At 42.2% G+C, this 25633-nt stretch overlaps 1 pseudogene; it reads left to right on the top strand.

Annotated features, from left to right (window-relative positions):
* Positions 1 to 11252: 11252 nt before the first annotated feature.
* LOC148525480 (uncharacterized) overlaps positions 11253 to 25633 on the top strand; it is a 39211-nt pseudogene continuing 24830 nt past the window's right edge.

Raw genomic sequence — 25633 nt, 5'->3', positions numbered from 1 at the left:
GTTGAGGCCCAGTTGTACCAGAAACCTTGGACTCCATGACTAGATGAGAGCACCATACAAAGTTTATGGCCAGATGAGGAGACATCCACAGCCGGGTGAGAATGTGGAGAAACAGACTAGCTGCCCATAGGGGCTCTGAGAGGGGAGGGGAGTGGGTACTGATTACCCGGGCTTATCCTCTTATTTATTTATTTATTAACAGTTTCTTATTTAGCGCAGCAAATTCTGTTGGCTAGACAGTCCTGTGTTCCCCAGTCTGACATACTGGCTCACACGGACCCTGTCCTGGTAGAGTTTCCTTATGCTCTTTGTATTGCAGGTGATCAGAGCATTAAAGGGCCCAAACATCTGCGACTGCTTGCTGCAATTCCTTGACTACAATGTTTGGGAATAGAGGATATTCAACATGTTGAAAAATCTTGATTCCCAGATCCCAACCCAAAAATGTTTGGAATCAGTGAGTCAGGGATTTTTACATGTTGAATTTTCTTGATCCACTGACGAAAAGCCAATCAGCACTTTCCACCGATCCATGGATCGGATCGCAGATTTGGTTGGATCAGCAGAGTGGCTCTCAGATCAGTTCTCTTCCACTACATTGACCCAACTCCCCCTTGTATATCCTAGGTTACATTTTCTTATACAGTACACATGAAATAGACTCGGGCTGTAGAGTGGTATCAACTGCTTTCTAGATCAAAGCATAGACCACATGAGAAAAAAGAAGTTGATAAACTTTGTTAAATTGTTTTTTTAGAAGAACTGAAGACAGAGTACTTCACTCATTGCAATGTCTATTGAGACTATAAGGGCCTCCTGTGGAGAGGTATCCAAGAACAAAAGTAGCTTCTGATACAATAGAATGTCTGACTTGGCTTGGTAATATAATTATCAGTATAAAACACTATTTTGACCAAAATCATAAAAACAGATCATATCCTTCCTAAAACCATATTTGACACAAATGGTAATAAACTGCCCAGCACATTTATTGTGGTTTTCTTTAAAATGTTTTGACACTAAATGGTTCTCAAACCCTACTGTAATTTTTCTCAAATGTTCAGCCCATCATTCCTTTAAGGGCCTTGTAGTGTGGCCTATATATTTTAAGCCACAAGAACATTCTATTAGATATGGTAGATGTCATTTATTCCATTTTACTGGATTGTATATTGTGGTTTCTACACATTGAACAGAGAAAACCTCTATGAAACCCTGTTGTCTTTGGACCTCATTCAGAGCCGTACGCAATTTGCGGTCGTTCGTTCAGAAAAAAGGGGTGGCTATTCAAATGAACCGTTCGCTCTTTGCGGTCTGTTCACGCCTCTATGTCTGAACGAGCTAACAAAACTTGCGGTCGTTTTTTGAATAACTACGCCCCCTGGCCGCTCGCGTCCTACGCCATGTCCGCTATTTATTAGATTAATCGAGTACATCGACCAGAGTATGAACTGCTCGCTATTCTTGTGGTTGGTTTTTCCTACCACAATCTTGCGAGCAGTTCTGACTATAAAATAACCCAGTGACGTGGTCAATGACGCTGCTGTATTAATTATGCACACCCATAAAACGCCCGTTTTGACCTTTAAGCACGCCTGCGTTCGGATCTCCACTTCCCGTTTTCAAGCACCTTCCCCTGTTACCACCCACATACGCCTCCTTCTGTCACTCAAAATAGCAGGCATTCGCTATTTAGCGAACAAACGATTTTCGGCCGCACTGACTGGTTCGCGCATGCGTATTACGATCCGTACGCATGCGCAGTTGGGCAAACATTGCTCGGAATGAACGAGTGGCTGCTTACGAGCGGCTCTGAATCAGGCCCATTATTCAGCCTGATCTTTTTGGTGGGATGGCAGTTCGAACCACCTTATCTTTCAAATTCTAAGCCTTCTGAGCCTAACTTTATATAAATTGTGGTTTTGAAGAAATAACAGGTTTTAATATGGGGTCTCTAGATAAGAAATGCGAATGTTTCTTTATTAATCTCTCCATGTATTTATATTGTTTACTGTAAGTGGTGATAAATGGGAAGGTGATATATTTACTTATCTTTTCCTCCTTTTATTTTAAAAGTTAATTTCTCTCTACTCCCATTAAATCTACTATACACCCATACAAGACCTCTTTCTTATAGCCTTTAGACATGAATTAATATTTTAAATTAGAGGCCTGTTCCTTATAGTCTTTTATATCCGTACAATTATGATGGATCCTTCTCATTTGGCCCTTCAGGATATTTTTATCCATAGGGGATGGCGATTACTTTCCATAGAAAAATGCCTGACACCAGCACTGCTGTACCCAGTAACTGGGGGTTGAATCTGGCATGCTGTTACATTCATCTCTTTAATTTGGGACACCCATGAATTACACAGGTTCTGTGTCTGGCTGACTTCAAGTCTCCATTTCTCCACAGAACCTGTGTAATTAATGAGTATCCCAAATTAAAGAGATGATAAAACACATTGGCCCCCACAGAAAAAAACACACATTGACCCACGGCAGGATAAAAAAATCTCATTATCCCCCACATAAAAAAACAAAACATCAGTCACCACAATAAAAAATGATGCTGAGCTGTGTATGTCCCTGGGGCTGGGAGGGTTTGGTGGTTAGTATATGTCCCTGGGCTGGAGGGTACTGTATGTGTAGGGGCCAAGGGGTAGGTTATGTTTCAGAGGCCAGGGGCAGTGTGGGTTACAGGTATGTTCCAGAGGCGGGGATGGTAGTTTGGGTGGGTACTGTATTGTGAGGTCAGGGGGGTAGGGCTGGATAGCCAATTGCCCCCATCAGAACCAGCTCCTGAAGCATGATCTCCATACACTCCGCTGCTAATGGGGTCAGGATGGGAGTAGTGATAGTATTGGGATGCAGGAGGGCAGGATAGGAGTAGTGATAGTAGTGGGATGCAGGGGGGCAGGATGGGAGTAGTAGTAGTGGGAAGCAAGGGGTTGAATGGGATTAGTAGTGCAGATCAGGGGGCAGGATGGAGTAGTATTGGGAAGCAGGGGGTTGGATGGGAGTAGTAGTGCAGATCAGGGGACAGGATGGGAGTAGTAGTGGGAAGTAGGGGGTTGGATGGGAGTAGAAGTGCAAATCAGGGTGCAGGATTGGCATAGTATTGGGAAGTGGGGAAAAATAGGAGTAGTAGTAATGGTGGAGCAGAGGCATGTTTGTGGAAGCAGTAGTGTGGGTGAGGCTGGTAGTAGCACTGTGGAGCAGCAAGGGGGCAGGGTGGTTGTAGTGGTGGGAATAAGCAAGCAGGATGAAAGTGGAAGGACCCTGCCGGAAGAAGCTGATTAAGAATTACCTCCACTCCGGGGCCACCTAAATCAGATCACTGCAGGCGCCATCCCTCTCTCAGCGCTGACAGCAGTCTCACACGACCAGTGTTGGGAAAGCCCCTGCCACTCATGTCCCACTCCTCTGGCTCCTTATCTTTCCCAGGCACAGGTGTAGCTGTCCCTGCGTGGTCCACCTTGTCTGCCACAGCCCCAGGGAATGGTCTGGCCCCCGACCAATCAACAGAGACACTGGGGGTGATGGCAGGCAGCAGAGGTTGAGGGAGGTGATTCCGCACAGTAATGGTGGAGCTGGGAGCTTCCGGTTTGCATCCCAGAGTGGAACGCAAATACTTAAGTGGAGCAGATTGTATCGGTCAGCCCAGCAGAGGGGATAATTGGACCAGCCCAGCAGGAAGTTGTCCTCTTTCCCGGTGCCCAATGCGCTCCTGGTGGCAGCAGTGGCTGATAAGACACTTATAAAAGAAGGATGAAAGAGACTTTTTTCTGAGGGGACTGTGCAGCGCCCTCTGGTGGCCAGCACTCTGGGCAGCTGCCAAAGCTGCCCTATGGTAGCATTGGCCCTGGACACAACATATTTATTTGCACATTTCACTATTTGTTATGATAACATATAACTTGTGTGTTACATGTTTATATGTTCCTTTCTTATAGATGTGGTTTGCAGATTAATCACAGTACATCTTATCCGTGGTAAAATATGTTACTCTCTGGCCGGGAACCGCATTGTGTAAACACACTCTTTAAAGTAAAAATATAATTTTTTTTTTTTTTTCATGAGGGAAAGTAAAATAATATAGTAAGGTAGCTATATAATATTATTATACATAACCTGATCAATCCAACACAGAAAATCAAGTATTATTTATTATTATAGATTCAGTTTTTCATTGGTGGCATAATAAATTATGTTCATGGAGGTCAAATAACTTGTAAAAATCAAATTAGAAAATTAAATGAATCGATCACAAGGCAAGAATTAATTACATGGTCCCTAATTTCAAACATTTTTTCACATATATTTTTTATATCTGTTGTAATGGAAGTTTGAATAATTACCATGAGGGAGTGACTGTTGAATCATATGAAATTGGGCATACTGTAGCTAATTATTAATTCAAGACTTTCAGAATTATGAATACAAATAATAAAATGGCATGCGGTTAGCATGTCGACAGTCACGTTGTCAACAACGAACATGTCTACATCTGCACAAAGTTGATATGTTCGCAATGTAAAAAGTTGATAACTGAAACTATTACATTTTGTTAATTGCCGATATTAGGTTTTAGGGACATATTTACAATGGCTATTGCAGTTTTGCAAGATTAGTTGCAAACTGTAACAATATTTGCAATTGCCGGCAACATTCGCTTCCGGGTTAGGGTTAATGTACTTACCTTTGCAGCTGTCAGGACAGCCGCATCACTGCACATATAGTCAATCAAAATGTATTATATTAAAAAGCACCTAATTTAAATTTGTTTTGTCTGCTGAAAAAAGAGTTGCAGGGTCAGAGCCCACCCCAACAGAAATCAGTCCCTAATGACCTAAATACATTTTTTTTATTATTCTATATTTACTTAAAAAATCTTTTATTTCAGCCTGTTAGTCAAGATTTAATTTACAATTTTCCTCATATATTTTATGCATTTTTTTATTAGTTGAGCCAATTTAAAATATCTGAACACAGTGGCCAACTGTTGTTATAAATCCTTGCTCGACAAGCTTGACAAGGTCATTCTAAGTGGTAACATGTAATTGCTCCTTAGTAGCTCACATTAATGAATAGTAATGCACTTTAACTATATTAGGGGTATTGTAGAGTTGATAACAAAAAAGGTATACAGTACTATAAAATAAAACTTACTCAAGAAAAAAACACATGCACAATTAGAGGATTTGGGTATGGGATCCCGACATTCAGGATGCCAATGGCCATAATACCGACAGCAGCATCCCGACAGTCAGAATTCCAACAGATATTTATAGGTATTATAACCATTACCCTAACCATCCCCCTAACACACCCCTCCCACAGCCTAACCCTAACCCTCCCATCCTGTAGCCTAACCCTAACCCTCCCCTCCTTTAGCCTAATTATCCTGCTAGTGGCTAACCCATACCCTCCCCTTAACCCTAAGTCTATCCTTGAACCTAATACTTACCTCCACTATACTCTAACTATACAGTAGTAGTGTCCCTTACACATCACTTCACACAGTCGTATTATGCATACTAAGTACGGTACTTATGCAATAAGGTATTGTGATGTATGGTTTAAAATTACGATGAAGAGTGTTAGACCGTTTCCCAGAATTGGTAGTTTTGATAAAGATGTATTGGATAATGTCCGGGATCATATCAGTCTGATGCACTCCCGAAAGGAAAAGTTAAGTATTATGAATGTTTAAAGTTGTGGCAGCATGAAGGGGATGCGTGGCTTAAAAATGCGCAAGCGACGCAAACTAGCGTTGCGAGCGCATTGCCAGAGAATACATCCGCGACGCTAAATTGCAATGCGGGCCTTTCTCATGGCATCACCACTTAATTCACATAGAATACTTTTATCATTTCTCTGTTTGTTTGTATATTATTTATGTCATTTTAATTCTTTCTAATTTCATTAACACTTATTGATTTATCCTTACACATCTTTCCTTTACACTTCACTATCACCATTTTCCCTTTTTCGTGTGATGCCCTGGGGATGGCCCTTGGCTGGAATTTTTTTGGGGTGCCTTGCTTCTCGGACATGAACTCCTTAATGTTAGGGACGCCAGTATAGAGGAGCCTTGATGATTGGCCTGGCGCTTATTCATATATTTGCAAATGTATGTAACTAATACCTCTAAATCTCTATTATCATGTAGGATTTAAGTATTTTTGTTGATTTTCCTACAGTGTGCTGGAGGGCAAATCCTTTTTTCTGTGTTCAGTGTAAACCCTGCCCTTTACAAGCACCTGTGTTATGCAATTAAGCTGATTTGAGCAACTACCATATTTTTTTGCAGTTTGGAGAGGCATTAAGGGAGTCAGCATTAGGAGGATGTGCTGATCCTTATAGTGCCATGTGGAGGGTTTTTGGGGTACCTCCAAGGTAAGTTAGCTCTCAGCTTATATATGTACTGTTATCATGCAGTACACCAATTGTAATTATATGACCCAGAGTGGGTGCTACCATTATTGAGCAATAATTATTTTGGGGTGAGTGTTTGGGAGTGGGGCCCCCGGGTTTGTTCTGGCTGGACCTTTCTCAGGAAATCACCACTTAATTCACATAGAATACTTTTATCACTTCTCTATTTGTTTGTATATTATTTATGTCATTTTAATTCTTTCTCATTTCATTAACACTGATTGATTCATCCTCTTTTTTTCTGTGCGAAGTGGCACAGAGCCCTGCTCCACCATTGCAATTCCAAACTCAAAACTAAATTGCAGTGTAGAAATAAAGCTGTCCAGCATTTGTGGGCAACTTGAAGAAGCAGCCAGTAATAAATCTGCATAAAAATATAAAATAAAGGTATTCACACTCCTTGCAGTGCAACTTGGATTGTTCAAGGGCAAAGTTATTTGCTTTTACAGCTTAACCCCCAACTAAGAAGTAGCCACTTAATATACATGCAACAAAGAGGTTAATCAACAAAGTTAATCCTACCCACTGCTTACTCTCTTCTCTTTTCTGTGCTAGGTTCAGTATGATTTACCGCCGGCCGCATGGCCTGCAGTTCTAATCCCGATAGCGGCATCCCGGCAGAGGAGGAATTCCCGATCGTCCTCAGGTACGTATAAACTAACCTAATTCCCCCCCTAACCCTAACCCTCCCTTCGGGGTGCCTAGCCCTAACCTCCCCCCTAAGTGCCTAACCCTAATCCCCCCACTAAGTGCCTAAACCTAACCTCCCCCTTCCACGCCGCCTAAACCTAAGTCCCTCGGGGGTGCCTAACCCTGACCTCCCCCAGGGGGTGCTTAACCCTAACCCCACCTTCCCCTAGCTTAACCCTAACTTCACGGGCAGGTGCCTAAGCCTAAGTCCCCCCCCGGGAAACCTAAACGCAGCTGTCCGCGCCCACCGTCTGGCTTACCTTCGATCGGTAAGCAGGGTATTGGGCTCCCGGCATAGGGAAAATGACAAGCGTCAGGATTTCAATGCCTGTCATTTAACCCTTGCTGGGATTAGACAGTCGGGAAGCCGGTGGTCGGGATTACGTCCATCGGCTTCCCGACTGTTTCTCTCTGTGCTGCCCTTTCCTTTCTCTTCTCTGCTTTATAGAATATGTAAGAAAGCCTTGTTCTGGAAATACTGGATTATATGAAGCTCAGCTCATGATAACAGATAAAACAGGGATTTCCATAAACCACAGTCACTCTAGAGAATAAATTAAAATCCTATACTGCAGCACCTGTTTATAATGCAGTTCTGGGCAATAGGCAGACTGCAATTGGACAATGGCCTGGTGAATCTATAGTCCCCAACTTTTGTCTCCACTCTTATTTATCTTCTACTTTATACTGGAGCAAAAATACAGAGTGAGAGAAGCCAACTTATGTGTCACTAGGCTCCCTTTGCACAATATATAACTGTCAGGCAGCACATTGCATGGGAAGGAGGGAAGGCAGTATAGCCTGCACCAAAATGAATACCTTCTCTGCAGGCTCCAGCTGTTAAGAGGGCAGCCCCATAACAGGATGCCACTGTACCCTGTGCTGCACCCATACCCCTAAGCAATGCTCAAGTTGGCATAACTGTGCTCCCAGAGCTGCACCTTCACTGGCACACAAGCATGCTGATTGGAGCATCCTACAGATGGATCCCTGATGAAGTCCAGAGGGGTGAAACTGGTTGGATACTGTGATACTGTGTGCTCACTAAGGAGAAAGCAGAGAACCCCTGCATTTAAATTGGCTGCACAAGCCATACTGGAAGCTGCCTCTGTTTGCTCCACATGCATCTAAGCAGTGGGGAGAGTGCGGAGACAACAGGCACAGAGAGTGCAGCATAAGGACACCAAGATGCTACACACCAGAGCACAGGCAGCGACGAAGAAACAGTGAATCTAACCACCTCTAGGAAAAGAAAAGACCAGGTAACACCAGTCAGTGTTAAGGTCTTACCACCTCACTCCGTATTACAGGAGAAGGAGCAACAACTCTATTGATACTTTTCTTCCTTATACTATCTTTATTTTAATTATCTTCCTTCTATCTAATCTTAAAATGTTTTAGCACCACAAGCATGGCTATAGCTTAGTTTCTAACTTTTTCTAGCTCTTATAAATAGAGCTTTGCTCAGAGCATACTAAGGGCTTCCAAAGGATGCTCCAGGCAGCTCCACAGGCTGCAGGCTGCCAACCCGATGAATCCCTTGGATGGTTTAGACAAATCACCACAGGGCAGTGCATCTTTACTAACAATAGTCATGCTGAACAATGGCTGTGAAGGCATTTCCTGTAAAACAAACATTTCCTGTATAACAAAGTGATTGGGGATGATGCAATTTCCTCCATCCACATACAGCATACATATATCAATTGCAGTTGAAAAAAGAGTGATCTTCCATCATTCCTCTGAGTGTGGAATTTCATCTTGAATTCACCGTTGTCTTCGGAGAGTCCAGTCATAGACAGCAGCAGGGCTGCTACTATAGTAGTGACAATTCATGCACATTTATTTACTCCTTCTTTGGGGTGAATTCAATTATATGAGAAGGGTAAGAGTTGCCATTGCAATGCAGTTTCTATTGAAACATATGGGGGTATTTTTACTAAAGTGCAGGATTTTAGAAGTAGAGTTGTTGCCCATAGCAATCAATCAGATTCTAGCAGTTATCTTCTAGAAGGTTCTAGATATTTTATAAGTAGAATCTGATTGGTTGCTATGAGCAAGAACTTCATTTCTAAAAACCAGCACTTTAGTAAATATACCCCAGGGTTTCAGAAATGTATTGGAAATGTGCTGGGCATTCCGGGACAGGGAGGTGGCTATTCAGACACATTGAAATTGCCCATCTTACGGGCATGTTATGGGAGTGTCATGTGTGTGATGCCAAAGTGGATGCATACATGGACCCTAAATCACCCACATTGGAGGCCATACACTAACTGAGAATCTGCACCTATCATAGGATAGGAGTCGCGATGGGACTGATGGTGGTGCACCAAGGGGTATTATAGCATCTAAAGATAAATCAACAGGACATCTCAGTCATTGCATAGTCAGGGGTAGGGTTTATAATAAAGTCATAGAAGCGATGATGGGAAATGACGCTAATACAGTCGCAGTAACATGTAACTCAGAATCAGTTCTATTTGTGTAATTTATAAAATAGTGCAAATAAGAATGTGCATACAATTAGGAACAGATTGGGGCTGCTGAAGGGCCATGGCAGCCCCTCGAAGGGGGTGTGGCCTCTCCTCACGGGGTTGTGCCACAAGTCACAGGGCGTGGCCTTGTGGCTCGCTGCCATTTTTCAGTATCTCCGGCTGAGTAGACGGCTGTGAGGTGGAGCTGCTCAGCCAGGGTATGACGCTGGCCTGGCCCATCTGGCAATTGGCCCTTCTAGCATTTGCCAGAAATGCCAAATGGGCAGCCTGGCCCTGTATACAGTACATATAGCATCTTTATTTTCAGCTCTAAATCAGTCCCTCTGTGTTTCTTTAGCAGCAGAGGTTATGCAAATACAATCCCAAAACATAGAGAATAACAGTATATTTATTTTTTCACACTTTTTATATACAACATATGTGCAATTACCTTTTTTCTATGCTACATTGTACTTTAAAGCTTGTTATAAACTAGGACCAGCCTCACTCAAAGATTTTATTCTTGTATGAAGCTTCATTTCCCAATACAGTACTGTTTGTAGAGAATCATTTTATTTATTTTCTTTTATACACTTTGCCCCACATTGCTTATAAAAGCTATATTGTATATCAGAGCTGTCTTATTCAATGTACAGTATTTGTGCTCACTGTAGATCCAACATGTAAAACTCACAGAGGAATTGTTACTTTATTTCTTTCTTCTCTGTGACTGATCTTGTTGGTTACATTGATTGAAAACACAGCAATACTGCCAACAGCAGAATCTATGAAGGTACTGCAAAACATACTGACATGAGGAGAGGTAAAACCACACAATACAAATATTCATGGCTATTTATTATTGCTATTGGTCTAATACATAAATGTTATTTTTCAAGATAGATAAATTTAGTGCATCAGTAATAGTTGTTCCTTTTAAACCTTAAGCTATGCTACAAACTAGAAATTAAAACAATTGCTTCATAAATTAATATGACGTGAAATAAATGGAGCAAAATCTTACATTTACTATTGAAGTGTGTTTACTAGGCAAGAAAAAACATTAGTGTACCTCGACTGAGGTGCATAGCTTTGCACCCCATGAGGGTTTTGTGTGGCATAATAAACTGGAGGCTCTATAGTGTGTTAAACAATTTTGTGGTGCTTTGAGTATATATACATTATACATATTTATAACATCACCAGTATATCATAATGACAATCTTATTGGAAGGGCCCACAAACTGTAACCTGGCCATGTAGAAGAGAAGGAGAAATCGGCATGGAATGTTAAGACCATTTGAAGAAACCCATTGGTGATTCTATAAACCTATAAAGTACAAGTACAGGGTCCTTTTTTCTGTAGGGAACATGAGTGCACCTGATACATGCTGAAATTGTGATATCACTGTTTATGAACTGTAAATATAAATATATACTCAATGTAGTAATGTTACTTGCATAGTGATCATGGGGGAAACAGTAAAATATTGTAAATTACCTAAAAAATGTTGATTGTCTTCTTGGAACTCAAGTTTAGTGTTTCTTGCAGCAAGGATGGAAACTTCAGCTTTGACCACTTTGTCTAGTTTTGTTTCGAGAGAGTACTTGAACTCTGTGATAAGGGAATGAAGAGCTAAGATGTCTTTGGTAGATGGAACGGGTGATCAGGAACCGTCCTTCTCCATGGCTCCAAGAAGAGTAGAGGAAGGACCCGTTTGTTGAGAAAATGTTGTGCCTCTAGTGAAGTGTCGCGAAATGTCACCTCCCCCTTGTTGAGGAGTCTTGGCTGTAGATTTATACATGTGTGGGCCACCAGAAATGAAACTGTAGTAGAGAACAGTGCAGGTGAATTTGTCAGGGGAAAAAAATAAGGGAGAGGGGGAGTCGAAAGGTGCAAGCATGACAAAATGCACTTGTCACAAAATTTTGGGGTCAGAGCACCCAGGGGATGGGGGATTTGCCTTTTAGCGAAACATTATATTAATGCAATCAAGATATATGAAAGCCCTGGAATAATAATAAAGGCAGAAATACAAAGGGTACAATCAGGGCTTATTGAATTGCTGTGAGAGGGCCTTTGAACTCTGAAATAGGGGTGAAAGTAGTGAGATATCAATAAATAATGTGAGCAAATAGTATGATGTACTTAGTAAAAATTTGGATTACTTTTAAAGTGTACAGTGTAACCATGACTATTCCAAGGTACTGTTTAATACATACAAACATTCTTTGTTTGCTTTAAGCACTAGTGTGGGTAATAAGCATGGCTCCTGCTGCTGAGGCACAACACATCCTAGCATGCCCTTAAAGTTGCACATTTCTCCCTGGCCTGACAAAGTCACAGCATGCTGTGATGTGTTGTTCTCTAGCCATAGATGACTAGGCTCTCCTGGGCTACCACAAATATAAAGCAGAATGACTATGTCACACAAAGATGTATGTTACTCAATTTTAGGGGTACTCACCAGAACATTCCGGGGTTGCATGGTGATCGGTGTCATGGATGTGAACCTCTGGTAGGATCTCTGGTGGTATCACTTGTTTAAGTTCCTCCTCAAATGCAGTATAATGAGTCAGAATCTAAAACCACCCCAGTCCTTCCTTAATTTCTTTGGCCATCGTGACCTTGAGCACCCTCTTGATATCATTAAAACACTTTTTCACATTGATAACATTATGCTTATAGGCACTCACAACATTGACAGCTTTAGTTATAGAGATTCATATAGCCTTTCTCTGGCCAGGGGAGTGTAGTGAACCTGCTCTACAATCACAGTGGAAAACAGGCACCATGTCTCTCACCACGGCACAATTCTCTTCATAAGAAAAGCACATATTGTGCTCTCTGGCAATGAGTTGCTGGCTCCTCTTCCTCCTCACCCTATTTCTCCACCTGTGCCTCCTGCTATCCCTCCGGCATCTCTGCCACTGGGATATTTTCACCGAATCCTTGGGCTGTGGGTCCAGGGATAATAGTGGTGAAAAGAATGTAACTATAGTTTTTTAAAGTGGAACTACAGGTGACAGCAGTCTAGCCCTTTGGCACTACAGTTAGCGGTTTCTGATTGACTGGTGAATCCGGCTTCTGACAGTTCACACATGGGAGTCTCCAGTCTCTAGCCAAGTAGCGATGCATGTGGTCAGACATGCATCGCTACTGTCCGTTTGTTATTTTGCCAAGACCCGGGGATGCTATGGAGACCAGCGCAAGGACGGAGGTGAGTATAGGGTTTTTTTACAGGTACACCCATTGGATTACTACTTGGAGAAGGGGACTGACCAGCTGGCAGCAGGTAAGTATGTGTGAGTGTGGTAGGTGTATTTAATAATAATGTACTTACTCTGATGTGTGTGTCTTGTGTTTTCTTAACTATTTTTTTACAGCAGGGGTACCGGCGCTGGCCGCCTGCTGACACTTATAGTTCCATAAGTGCCAAAGAGCAGGCATGCTAGCACCTGTATTTTCACGGTAAAAAACAATAGTTTCTAATATTTGACACTACTATTATCCCCGTACCCACAGCCCAGGGGTGCGGGGAAGAATCCCAAGCTTCAGACTAAGCCTGGTGTGCTTGGGAGTGGGGGGACCCTTTTATTGAGGGGTCCCCACCAACCGTGAGATTAATCGCTTGGGCTGACTGGCTGCTAATGCTGTGGCTGGGGTGACCCTGTGATAAGGTCTCTTGGTTGTGGCATAACACCCCTTATTTTTTAAAACCAGGACAGGCTCAGCAGCCAGGTGCTGGTTCCTAACATGCGGTGGGAACCTATTTATTTTTTCCCCGTATTTTTAGGAACCAGGACTGGCTGAGCAGCCTAGGGCTGGTTATGCTTTTGTGAAGGACCCTATGTCATATTAAAAAAAAAAACTTTTTTACAGGTATAACACACAAGCAGCCTTCACATACTTCACTGATATGTTTTGCTGCTTGTTCAGGAGAGTTAAGCTTAGAAAAGACACTGCAAACTCGGGTGAGAAACCTCCTTCAAATCTCGGGGGAGAGATCGGGGGAGAGATCGACTTCACCATCAGCGAACTCACTCTCAGCTATAATTGCTACTTTGGAAATTTCCGAGTTTCAAAAGGCTAAACTTACTCAAGTTTCAGCGATGCAAATCGAGTTGAAAAAATAAAAACTTAATCAGACTTGATTATAAGTAAATTTACCCCTGAATGTCACTCCGTTCAAAAAACACTTTCAATTAAATAAGTGCTGATAGACCGATCCACGGTCTTTATCAAGTAACTGTGCAATATACTGAAATTACCTAAATTAGAAACAGTTTGCAAATGATCTCCGATAACCTCACCAATATAACATTTATTAGAATTTGTCTGTGAGCCAGTAGCAAACTCTCGGCTCCACAGTTAATTGAAGACAGTCGCTGTTTGTGTGCAGCATCAGTGAGGGAACCCACTATCCAGTTCCATGCCCATTAGGTGTCAAGCTACAGGGGAATGACCCTGGATACAGGTCTGTGAAAACCGGGTAACCTCAAATGCAGCTTGTAGTTATAGCAGGCTGTAAGAGTGCATAACATGCCGTAGTGATCAGCAGGTAATTATGCCGGCATAGATGGGCATGGGTGGGCTGAAAGGCCTTTTTATGTGTAAAAAAACTTAAATACATGGTTAATTAAAAATAAATGTGTGGGGTCTCCCCCAAAACATTATACAGCCCTGGACCTCTGAGCCCTGGCTGGAATGGGAAAATGGGGTAAAGACTGTGTGGGGTCCCCCCCAATACCAACATCAGGTTGAACCAGCCAGAGGACTGATGTGACCCAATAGCAAAGAAACACAGTGGCAGCCACAATCTGGTCAGCTCATGGCTGGAATTCCTTGGAAAGTTTGGACCTCTAAAATAAAAAATAAACTCCGGTCCCTGAAGAATTACCCAAGGCTATTTCCCACATCCCTAGTGGTAGCAGATGTGGGGTTAATGGTTAACTAATAGATAATAATTTAATACAAGCAGCATCTAATCTAGCAGCTTTTGAGAAGTTTCTACTAGACCTGGGACTCCTTGTACAATTATTATTATTATTATTATTATTATTATTATTATTATTATCATCCCTTATTTATATGGTGCCACAAGGGTTCCGCTGTGCCTAACAAAGTACATAAACAGTTGAACAGAACAAGAAAACAGTGACATACAGTCCCAGATATTGCATGGTATACGAACCAGTAGCGTAACTAGGGTATTTGGAGCCCAGGGTAAATTTAAAAATGGAGCCCCCCCTCCTATGTGTGCATAGCAAAAAATGGGTGTGGTCACTTAAAAATGGGATGTGTCAACATGACACACACCCCTTTCTCATCACTCTGAACAATCCTTTCCATATGCACCTTAACCCCAGTAGTGCCCCTTGTACAGTACCCCCCAGTAGTGGTACCCCTTATGCAGCCCCCCATTAGTTCCCCTTATACAGTACCCCCATTATGCAAGGCCCCCCAGTAGTGGTCCTCATTTTGCAGCCCCCTATTATTTCCCCTTATACAGTACCCCCAGTAGTGGTCCCCCTGTCAGAATTGAGGTATAGATTTTGGGAAGAACTCGGGGTGAGAGACCTGGATACAAGAGCTCCCTGTTCACGGACCTTGGACATTGGCAAGACCTGGTCAATGGTTCGGAATCTAACCTGCAGGGAGGTGTTTGCCAGTGACCCTTCCAATCGGGATATGGGCTTAGCTGCACCCTGCAGGCAGGTAGTGGTCCTTTTGACCAGGTATCCATGATCTGTGGGAATAGAGACTCAAGATATCAGTGGCCTGGGGGGATTGCCTAACCAAGGCACTGTTACACAGAGGTATGATACTTGAGAGTATTCCTGGAATGAAGTACTGATGCACTTTAACACAGCTGGTTGACACTAGAGAGGTATTAGCAGTAACACTGAGAGGTTCACTGGAATCACACCTGAAGAGGTACACTGGGAGTGGCACTTGAGAAGACACAGGGAGTGACATGTGGTTGCCCTTTATCACACAGAATGGCATTAGAGGAATACACAAGAAATCCTGTGCAGACGCACTTTAGCACCACAGGTTAACTCACACAAGGGATACACAGGGAGCAGGCATATGGATGCACTTTTGCACTGCGGGGTGGTGCACGAGGGAAAGACAAGGAGTGGCATGCAGACACACTTTGCACCAGGGGTTAAAACACAAGGGATACACAGAGAGATGGCATGTGGACGCACTTTGCAACACAGGGTGGCACAGGTCATATAAACATTAAGGCTAGGATGTAATAGCTCTGTAACTCACAGGAGACACTGATAATTGAATGCACAGGCAGGGATGTTGGTCACACTGCTGCTCACTGGGAAGCACTAGAACTTAGTCACATAGGCAGAGATGTAATTAGCACTGTTGCTCACATGGAACACTTGTAGCTAGTAAACAAGGAGAAGATTGCACAGTGGTGCAGCTGTGAGGCACACAGGATAACCTTGTAGTTTGCAATCTCAAGCACAGCATGCACAGGCAGGGATGTATTAGTACTGCTGCTCACTGGAAAACACTGGAACTTAGGCACACAGGCAGAGATGTAGATCGCACTGCAGCTTACTGGAGAAAACTGGACTTAAGGCACATAGTCAGAGATGTATTAGCACTGCTTCTTACTGGAAAACACTGGAACTTAGGCACAAAGGCGGAGATGTAGATCGCACTGCTGCTCACTGGAAAACACTGGAACTAGGCTAGGAATCCAAGGCAGCCAGGAACAGACCTCAACTAGAGTACTAGGAGTGACAATTGTTGATCAAGCAACTTCCTGGAGTTCTGGAGGCAGATTTATACCCAGCGGTAGCAGATAATTGGAGCACAGCATCAGCTGACTGAGATCATGCTACCATTGGTTAGGAGGACTATCATATGAGAAAAACTGTCATGGCAGTGCCCATGATGGTAACTCCGACCACACACACAGCCGACCATGGAAAGCACCTAAGGCAGAATATTCAGCATCTCGCCCATCACTGCACAAGGTGTCTGACCACAAGGAAGTCAGGGGAAGCTGGAACGGAGGTAAGAGATAGCCGATGCTAGGCTGAACCCTGACACCCCACTATGCAGTGCCCCATGTAGTGGTCCCCCCATGCAGTGCCCCCAGTAGTGGTCCCCCTTATGCAGTGCCCTTATATAGTGCCCCCAGCAGTAGTACCCCCATGCAGTACCCCTAGTAGTGATACCCCCTTTCCTTTGCCCTTTATATAGTTCCCCCAATAGTAGTCCCCCTTATGCAGGCCCCCAGAAGTAAGCCTCATATCCAGTGCCCCTTATACAGTCCCCCCTGTAGTGGTTATTCCCTTTTAGTTCCCCCACTAGTGGTCTCCCCAGTGCAGTGCACTTTGTGCCTTTAGTAGTAAGCCCAAGTAGTAGTATGAATACCGTATTGTCGTTAACCCTAAAAAATCGCAAGACACTATTTAGTGTTACCTGTCGCACAATAAATAATTGCTGTCCAAACTAATCGTGTGGTACGAAAGAACAAAGTATTATTAAAACAAGAATAAAAATGTTTACGCGCTTTGATCTAGGCAATTAGTGCAAAGACCAATTAAATACAAAAAGTACAGCTTGATACATACGCATGCGCACTGGTCCCAGTTACGGTCATCAATCCTGAGGTCTGTGGTCATCCAAGAGAATGGCTACTGGCTGGGAGCGGGACACAGGTTATATACCTTTCCAGATCATGATAACAACAATGTAGACAGACAAACATAATTCCATTGCTTCTTGCTCTTGGTCTTTGTAGTACTCTGTAGTTCATAGGACAGTTCATATGTTGTCACTAGGGGTATGCCCCAATTCTCCAACAGTCTCTTGAGATTACATTGCTTTATTTAACTGACTTAAACTAACTATAGACATTACATACACAGAGGTTTACATTCTAACCAATAATTCCCTATGATCCATAACTCCAGAACGCATGATGCGACTCCCTCATTGATAGATTCGGACATCTGGAAATAAACAGGGTATCAGTATAGTACCAAACATGCCATGTCTATTATATTGCATACCTTACATATCATATATACACTTTAAACCATAGTAATTAGTTGACAAAACCCTTAATATTAATCTTAGTGTTAAGGAACCTTTTATTAGTGTATATTTATGATTATATGTAAGTATGTGTTGTGCGTCTACACACAGTGTAAAAAGGTGCGCTGTGTGCAGGGGTTATGTAAAGTGCAAACATGTGCTGTGTGTGTGTTTATATTTACAATAGCAACTGTGTATATGTGTGCACGCATTGTGGATACACATGCGACCGTTTATGTGTTTGTATATATATATACTGTATATATATATATATATATATATATATATATATATAGCTTCATCCAGTAACTGGTATTATTGATATTACTTCTGTCTGAACTAAAAAATGACAGACAATGGAGTTGTTCTGATCAGAGATGGCCAACAGACACTTAATGGAATCACAATGTAATCAAAGGCCTCTTCAGCCTATTTGGAATGTAAATGCTAGTTCTTTTAGGCATATAATGATAGTCAGACTTAAAGACAATGGTTTATTTAAAACACTCATCTGCACCTCACAGTATCTTTGTGTATTCCAATTACTAGTCACAGACATGTCCACAGGACTTGTCTGTCAGCACTGACCAAACCTTGCATTTTTAAATATATAGTCTCTAAATATATATATGTATCCATGCGCATTTATTATGTAAAGACTTTAACAGTGTGCAGTAACACGGAAGATGTACACAATGCTAAATAGCGCCGTACACAATGATAGTACACTGACTACGCCAGATGGCATCATGCAGACAACACAAAATGGTGGCGTGCAGACAATGCAAAAATGGCATTTTCAGATATTTTTAAAGATCTGTTCTCAGCCAATCATCCGGCTTCGACAGCCCACCCTTTGATAGTAAACTTAACACTATCACCTTTTGCTTTTAAACTAGTTAACCAGACATAACAAATTATTGTTTAAATGTCCCGAACGGTGTGACACAGATTGGTCATTGAACCATTAATAATGCGTCTCAAGGAGGGTAAAACTACCCTTATATGCCATCTGCGGATCCATACAATCCATCGGCAGGATGTGGGAACTCATCAAACCTTTAAGGGAAGAGTGGGGGAATTGAGATGACATTATCTAGGATGTTGGATGGAACATTTACAATACATTTTTATTATGTCTGATTAGACTTGTTCACATTTTATCATCTGATGGTACACTCTAGTTCAGGATTGTAATACAGTTCTTCCTTTACTTTGGTATACTATTACTGCCCACCACCATCATAATTTCAGTCTCCCGACTTGTCTTAGTAGTACATTTTCTGAATGGAACACAAATTTTGCATCTCAATTAACTTCTGCATATCAATTGTCTGAAAAACCATCATTTGATCAACTGGCATATTAAACCCCAATGCTGCTGCCCATTTGGTAGCTTCGTCTGCCCTATTTTTGCCCAGTGACACCGGATCTTCCTCGCATGTGTGGGCTTTACACTCCATGACAGCTACAGTTTTTGGTAGCTGGATAGCTGTCAACAGTCCTTTGATATGTCGTGAGTGTGCTACTGGTGTGCCTGCTGCTGTCATAAATTTTCTAAGATGCTATAGAGCCCCAAAATCATGTACTACCCCAAAGGCATACCTAGAGTTAGTGTAGATGTTTGCCGATTTACCTTCTGCCAACTTAGTGCCACTAGCTCTGCCATCTGGGCTGAGTGAGGTGGACCAAGGGGTCTGGCTTCTATAACATCCTCATCATTTACAACAGCATAACCTTTACAAAACTCACCTGTGTCAGTTTGTCTATGACAACTCCCATCCATGTATAATGTCAAATCTGCAATTTCTAAGGGTGCATCACATATGTCTGGTCTTGCTGTAAAGGTCTGATTCAAATAATCCATACAATCATGTGTATCAATGTCCCTGCAAAACTCACCTTCTACCAGAGACTCTCCTTCCACCATTTGTGTATTTCAAGACACATATGGTAACTATGTTGCTGGGTTTAATGTATTGCACCGCTTAATGGTGATGTTTGCAGGTGCTGTTAGGGCTAGTTCCCATTTAGTGAACCTAGCTGAAGAAACATGTCTGGTTTGGGCAGAATTCAACAAAGCAGATACAGCATGTGGTGTTTAAACAATCATGTCATGACCTAATACTACATCTTTGCTCTTGTTTACCAAAAGCAGTTGCAGCTACACTTCTTAAACATGTTGGGAGTGATGCTAAAGGTCTGCTAGCATTACCATTTTTTGTGTGAGGATACCTGCTGTGCAACCATCAGTTTCCATACAATATAAATCAAAGTGTTTTTCATAATCTGGTATTCCCAATGCAGGTGCTCTTGTCAGACAGTCTTTAAGATTAAGGAAATCCTGCTCTGTCTCCTCAGTGTGTGTGACACGATCGGGTTTTGATGATGAAACTAACTCCTGCAATGGTAATGCCAAAATAGAAAAACCTGGGGTCCACATTCTGCAGTATCCACACATTCCCAAGAAGGTACGGATTTGCTGTTGGTTTTGCGGCAGTGTTATGGTTTGTATGGCCTGTATTCTGTCAGTTGTCAAATGTCGTAGCCCCTGGGTTAGACAGTGTCCCAAATAATTGACCCTGATCTGGCACGGCTGTAATTTGTCCATTGCAACCTTGTGCCCTGTTTGTGAGAGATGAAGTAACAACAGTTTAGTATAATTTAAACATGACATAAACGAATCAGAGCATAACAACAAATCGTCTACATATTGAATTAGAACAGATCCATTGGCAGGTTGAAAAGATTGCAAACAGTCGTGTAAGGCCTGAGAGAAAATACTGAGGCTATCTATGAAGCCCTGGGGCAATCATGTCCATGTGTATTGTACCCCTCTGTATGTGAATGCAAATAGATACTGACAGTCAGGGTGAAGAGGGACAGAGAAGAATGCATAGCACAGGTCAATGACAGTGATATGGGGTGCGGATGGTGGAATCTGCATAAGGATGACAGCTGGATTTGGCACTATGGGGAATTGGCTCTCAACTACTTTATTAAGCCCCTAAGGTCCTGTACTAATCTATAGCCCCTCCCCCAGCCTTCTTCCATGGAAATATGGGACTATTGGCTACACTTGCTGTACAGACTAAAATTTCATGTTGCAATAACCGCTCAATTGTGGGATAAACCCCTATCTCTACTTCTGGTTTTAAAAGGTACTGGGTAATTTTTGGAGCTTGTCTACCACTTTTTAGATTTACCATTACGGGAGCTACATTTTCCATCAATCCAGTATCCTGTCCATCTTTGGTCCAGAGGGACCTTGGTATTTGTAACAACCTTTCCTTTACCTGGGGTGAAATTTGCTCTAGAACGGTAGAGTGCAACATTATTCTTTGTGGGGTGTCCAATATATCCCTTACCTCATGCGCAACCTTCCTTGGGAGATCACATCAGGGGTACAGTAAATGACACAACCCATTTTACACAACAAATCCCTTCCCAGTAGGTTAATAGGAGCCACTGCTGCCAGGAGAAAAGAATGTTTGGTTTGCTTTGGTCTGACAGTAACCACTGCAGATTTGGTTAAAGGATAATGCTACACTTTACCCGTTACCCCATGGCTGGTATGGTCTTGTCAGTAACCTGGAAATTTAATGGAGAATTTATCACTGACCTGGTCACCCCTGTGTCTACAAGAAAAGTATGGTTAGTACCAGCTAAATCAACTGTCATTGTAGGTTCTTCCCAAGTATTCTCAGTTAACCTGACTGGCTGTGGACTACAGGTATGACCTGACCCCTAGCACTGACTATCTTCTTCCAGTAAAGCATCTACTGCCACTATGTGTGCTGGTGACTGTTGAAACTGCCCTGACCTCTGTGGGTATTTAGGTGCCCTCTGGTTAGGTGGCCCCTCCTCTTTTCCTTGCAGTTTCTAATTTTATGTCCTATCTGGTGGCAGTTGTAACATTTGCATGGGTTGTATGTATTGAAAGGTTATTGTTGTGTGGGTTGGGGTGCATGAAGAGTTTGTGGTTGCTTATGGTATGTATGTTGAGGCGAGATATGTTGATATGTGTTTTGTTGCTGATGCATGTATGGCTGCGCAGGATGGTATGTACTGAGAGGATGTAGTTGCGCCGGTTTACATGTCTCTTGTGGCTGTATATACATTGCTTCCAAAGCTTGAATGCTAACAGCCATTAACTTTTCACTTTGTGTTTCTCTTTTCGTGAGGATGTTTTTATCATGTTCAATAGCAGATTCCCTGAGAGCATCTACCATGATTCCCCTCCAGTTAGGCTGGAAGGTCTGAACCCCGGTCTTTAGGTTGTCTTTAAGACCATCCATAAGTACCATGACCGCTACTTCTCTGTGGTGTGTGTTGTCTTTTATGTCTTCTATCCCAGTGTACTGTGTTATAGTCTGCAGTGCTCAGGTGAGAAAATCTGCTGCAGAATAACTCTCCTTCTGTTTAATGGTGAAAATTTTGCTCCAGTTCACTACTACTGAAAAATATACGGCCAATTGGGTGACTATGCGGGAAATGTTATCTTGGTTACTTTCATCAGTTAAGGGATCGTCTCCATCCAATACACATGCAGTGATGAATCTTTTCATGTCGTTATTTGATGGAAGACATGCCAGTAATAACGCTCACCAATCCCTGTTGGTTGGCTCGTGAGCATTACTGAAATCCTTAACAAATTTTTGGCATTTAGCTAATTCTTTTCTAGGGTCGGGAAAGTCTGACATAGAATGCATCTCTGCTCTTGTCCATGGGTTATGCATAGTTACATCACTTGTAGGCACTACACCATTTGCATCTGATTCCCATTGGGAACTGTTATTGTCCGGACAGGATGGACACCTACCAAATTGCTACCTTTAGCCTTGGTACTTGTGGGGTTCAGTCTACTACTGCTACGTATTATATTACTTCCACCAACTGCAGCTGTCGCTGGTGGCGCTACAGCAGATGGTATCACCTCTGCTGCTATACCTAGTGGGGTCACTCCCTGTGCTTGCTGTGGTGAAATAGCTAACATTTGAACAGCATGAGAACTGGCAGACACTACAACAGGTTCATCATCTGATTCATAACCATTTTCCTTATACTTGCTCAGGATAGGGTACAAGTTACTTGTTACATTTTTATTATTTTTGGTATCAGCTGTACCGGAACCTTCAGCCACATAGGGTGGTGGAGGTCCACCTGCGCTAATGCCTGCACCTTTGGCAACGCTACCTTGCCATGCACATGGTGCTATTTAGCATTGCGTGTGTGCTCCCTTGCATCATGGGCGTGGCACTGTTTAGCGTCGCGTGCACGGCACTAAGCCACATGTTCCCCTCATGCTGCCATAGTTTTGAACAATCATTATACTTTACTCATTTCTTTAGAGATTTCACCACACAGATGCTATCCCTAACACTATTCAACACCTCCGCATCAAAACTGCCAATTTTAGGGAAAGGTTTCACACACATTCTGGTCATCTTAACCCATACATTACAGTACACAGTAGCATACGTACCATACTTTGTATACATTATATGCTTTGCTGAACCTGTTGGCCCTTCCAAAAGCAGCGCATCGTCGACCCTTCCCAGTGATTGTCTAGCACCCATCTGGGAAACAGCTAAACAGTTTATCACTAGGTAATGTGGACCGGTGAATGATTCCCAGAGCTACGTTCATGCACTCCTTCTCTTGTGCACAACCGGCCCGATAAGCGCTGGGGACAGCATGAACAAGAGGAGCAGAATATGCCTATGTGCTTATCCTGCCATCAGACAGATTCTGCAAAAGCTCTGTCTTGGTTTCTTCCTGTTATGTGATACCACCTGCTAACCGTTAATGCCAGCACACACAATGAGGAGCAAAATAATGCATTATGCGCTTATTCTGTCTCCAGACGAATCCACACAAGCTTTGTCTTAGCTTCCTTTTCGAGTACTTTCCACTGTTAGCATTTAAGAGTTCCAATAACTCTCAGCCTTTCCAGTGATTTTGTCCACTACCCCCAGTCACAATCACGGTCTGCGCAACCGTGTGGTCCAGCCGCAATGGCCAGAGAACCTAACTGATCACTGGACCTTTGCGACCACTATATGAGGGCCGAATTTCAAAAACCTACTTGTTTTCTCCAAGGTAGAAAATCCCTGTCCTTGCTGCAATTCACCTGCTAAGTGTACCCACCCAGTAGCTTGCTGCCTCGTCAGACACCTACCAAGTCTTAGGGCCCGACACATGGTACCCAGTCACAAAATTAAACACACAGTACTCCTATTCACATCACAAGCACACGTTCTCTTTCAAACACCTATTCTGCGCAGAAAAATAAACTTTGTCCTAATATGGCAGTATGATTCAGAGACCTTAAACAATTAAATCACGTTATCAATACAACAATGTTATCTTACTGATTGTTCAAACATATGGAAGCAATATAAGAAACACATATACACTATTGTGCAAGACGTACTTTAGCGCCAAACCTAACAAAGAAAGAAACAGACTTTTCTCTCCCGTTCCCAGGTCCTAGTCAGCGCCCCCTTGAAATCACACAATAATGAGTTTCTCAACACTAGATGGTAGCAGATTTCGAACAGAGTGCATTCTTCCTGCGTATGGTGCCTTCCACCCTTTGTTGAGAAAGCGAGAGCCGTGTTACCGTGTAAAATCGGGTAGCGGGACCTCCAAACTATGAGCCTGCAACTATGAATACCGTATTGTCGTTACCCCTAAATAATCGCAAGATGCTATTTAGTGTTACCTGTCACACAAGAAATAATTGCTGTCCAAAGTAATCATGTGGTTCCAAAGCACAAAGTATTATTAAAACAAGAATAAAAAGGTTTACGCGCTTTGATCTAGACAATTAGCGCAAAGAGCAATTAAATACAAAAGGTACAGCTTGATACATACGCATGCGCACCGGTCCCAGTTACAGTCATCAATCCTGGGATCTGTGATCATCCAAGAGAATGGCTACTGGCTGGGAACGGGACACAGGTTATATACCTTTACAGATCATGATAACAACAATGTAGACAGACAAACATATTTCCATTGGTTCTTGCTCTTTGTCTTTGTAGTACTCTGTAGTTCATAGGACAGTTCATATGTTGTCACTAGGGGTATGTCCCAATTCTCCAACAGTCTCTTGAGATTACATTGTCTTTCTTTAACTAATTTAAACTAACTAAAGACATTACATACAGAGTTTTACATTCTAACCAATAATTCCCTATGATCCATAATTCCCGAACGCATGATGCGACTCTCTCGTTGATAGATTCGGATATCTGGAAATAAACAGGGTATTAGTATAGTAAGAAACATGCCATGTCTATTATATTGCATACCTTACATATCATATATACACTTTAAACCATAGTTATTAGTTGACAAAACCCTTTATATTAAACTTAGTGTTAAGGAACCTTTTATGAGTGCATGTATATTTATGATTATATGTAAGTATCCGTTGTGCATCTACACGCAGCATAAAAGGTGCGCTGTGTGCAGGGGTTGTGTACAGTGCAAACATGTGCTGTGTGTGTTTTCATTTACAATAGCTACTGTGTATATGTGCACGCATTGTGGATACACATGCGATCTTTTATGTGTATGTATATATATATATATTTATATAAATATATATATATATATATATATATATATATATATATATTATATAGCTTTATCCAGTAACTGGTATTATTGATATTACTTCTGTCTGAACTAAAAAATGACAGACAATGGAGTTGTTCTGATCAGAGATGGCCAGCAGACACTTAATGGAATCACAATGTAATCAAAGGCCTCTTAAGCCTATTTGGAAAGAAAGTGCTAGTTCTTTTAGGCATACAATGATAGTCAGAATTAAAGACAATGGTTTATTTAAAACACTCATCTGCACCTCACAGTATCTTTGTGTATTCCAATTACTAGTCACAGACATGTCCACAGGACTTGTCTCTCAGCACTG

Source organism: Taudactylus pleione, unplaced genomic scaffold (genome assembly GCF_031769625.1).
Source record: "Taudactylus pleione unplaced genomic scaffold, aTauple2 ptg000108l, whole genome shotgun sequence".
NCBI classification, from domain to species: domain Eukaryota; kingdom Metazoa; phylum Chordata; class Amphibia; order Anura; family Myobatrachidae; genus Taudactylus; species Taudactylus pleione.
The sequence above is the reverse complement of the archived record's forward strand: the minus strand, read 5'-3'. Positions and strand labels throughout refer to the sequence as shown.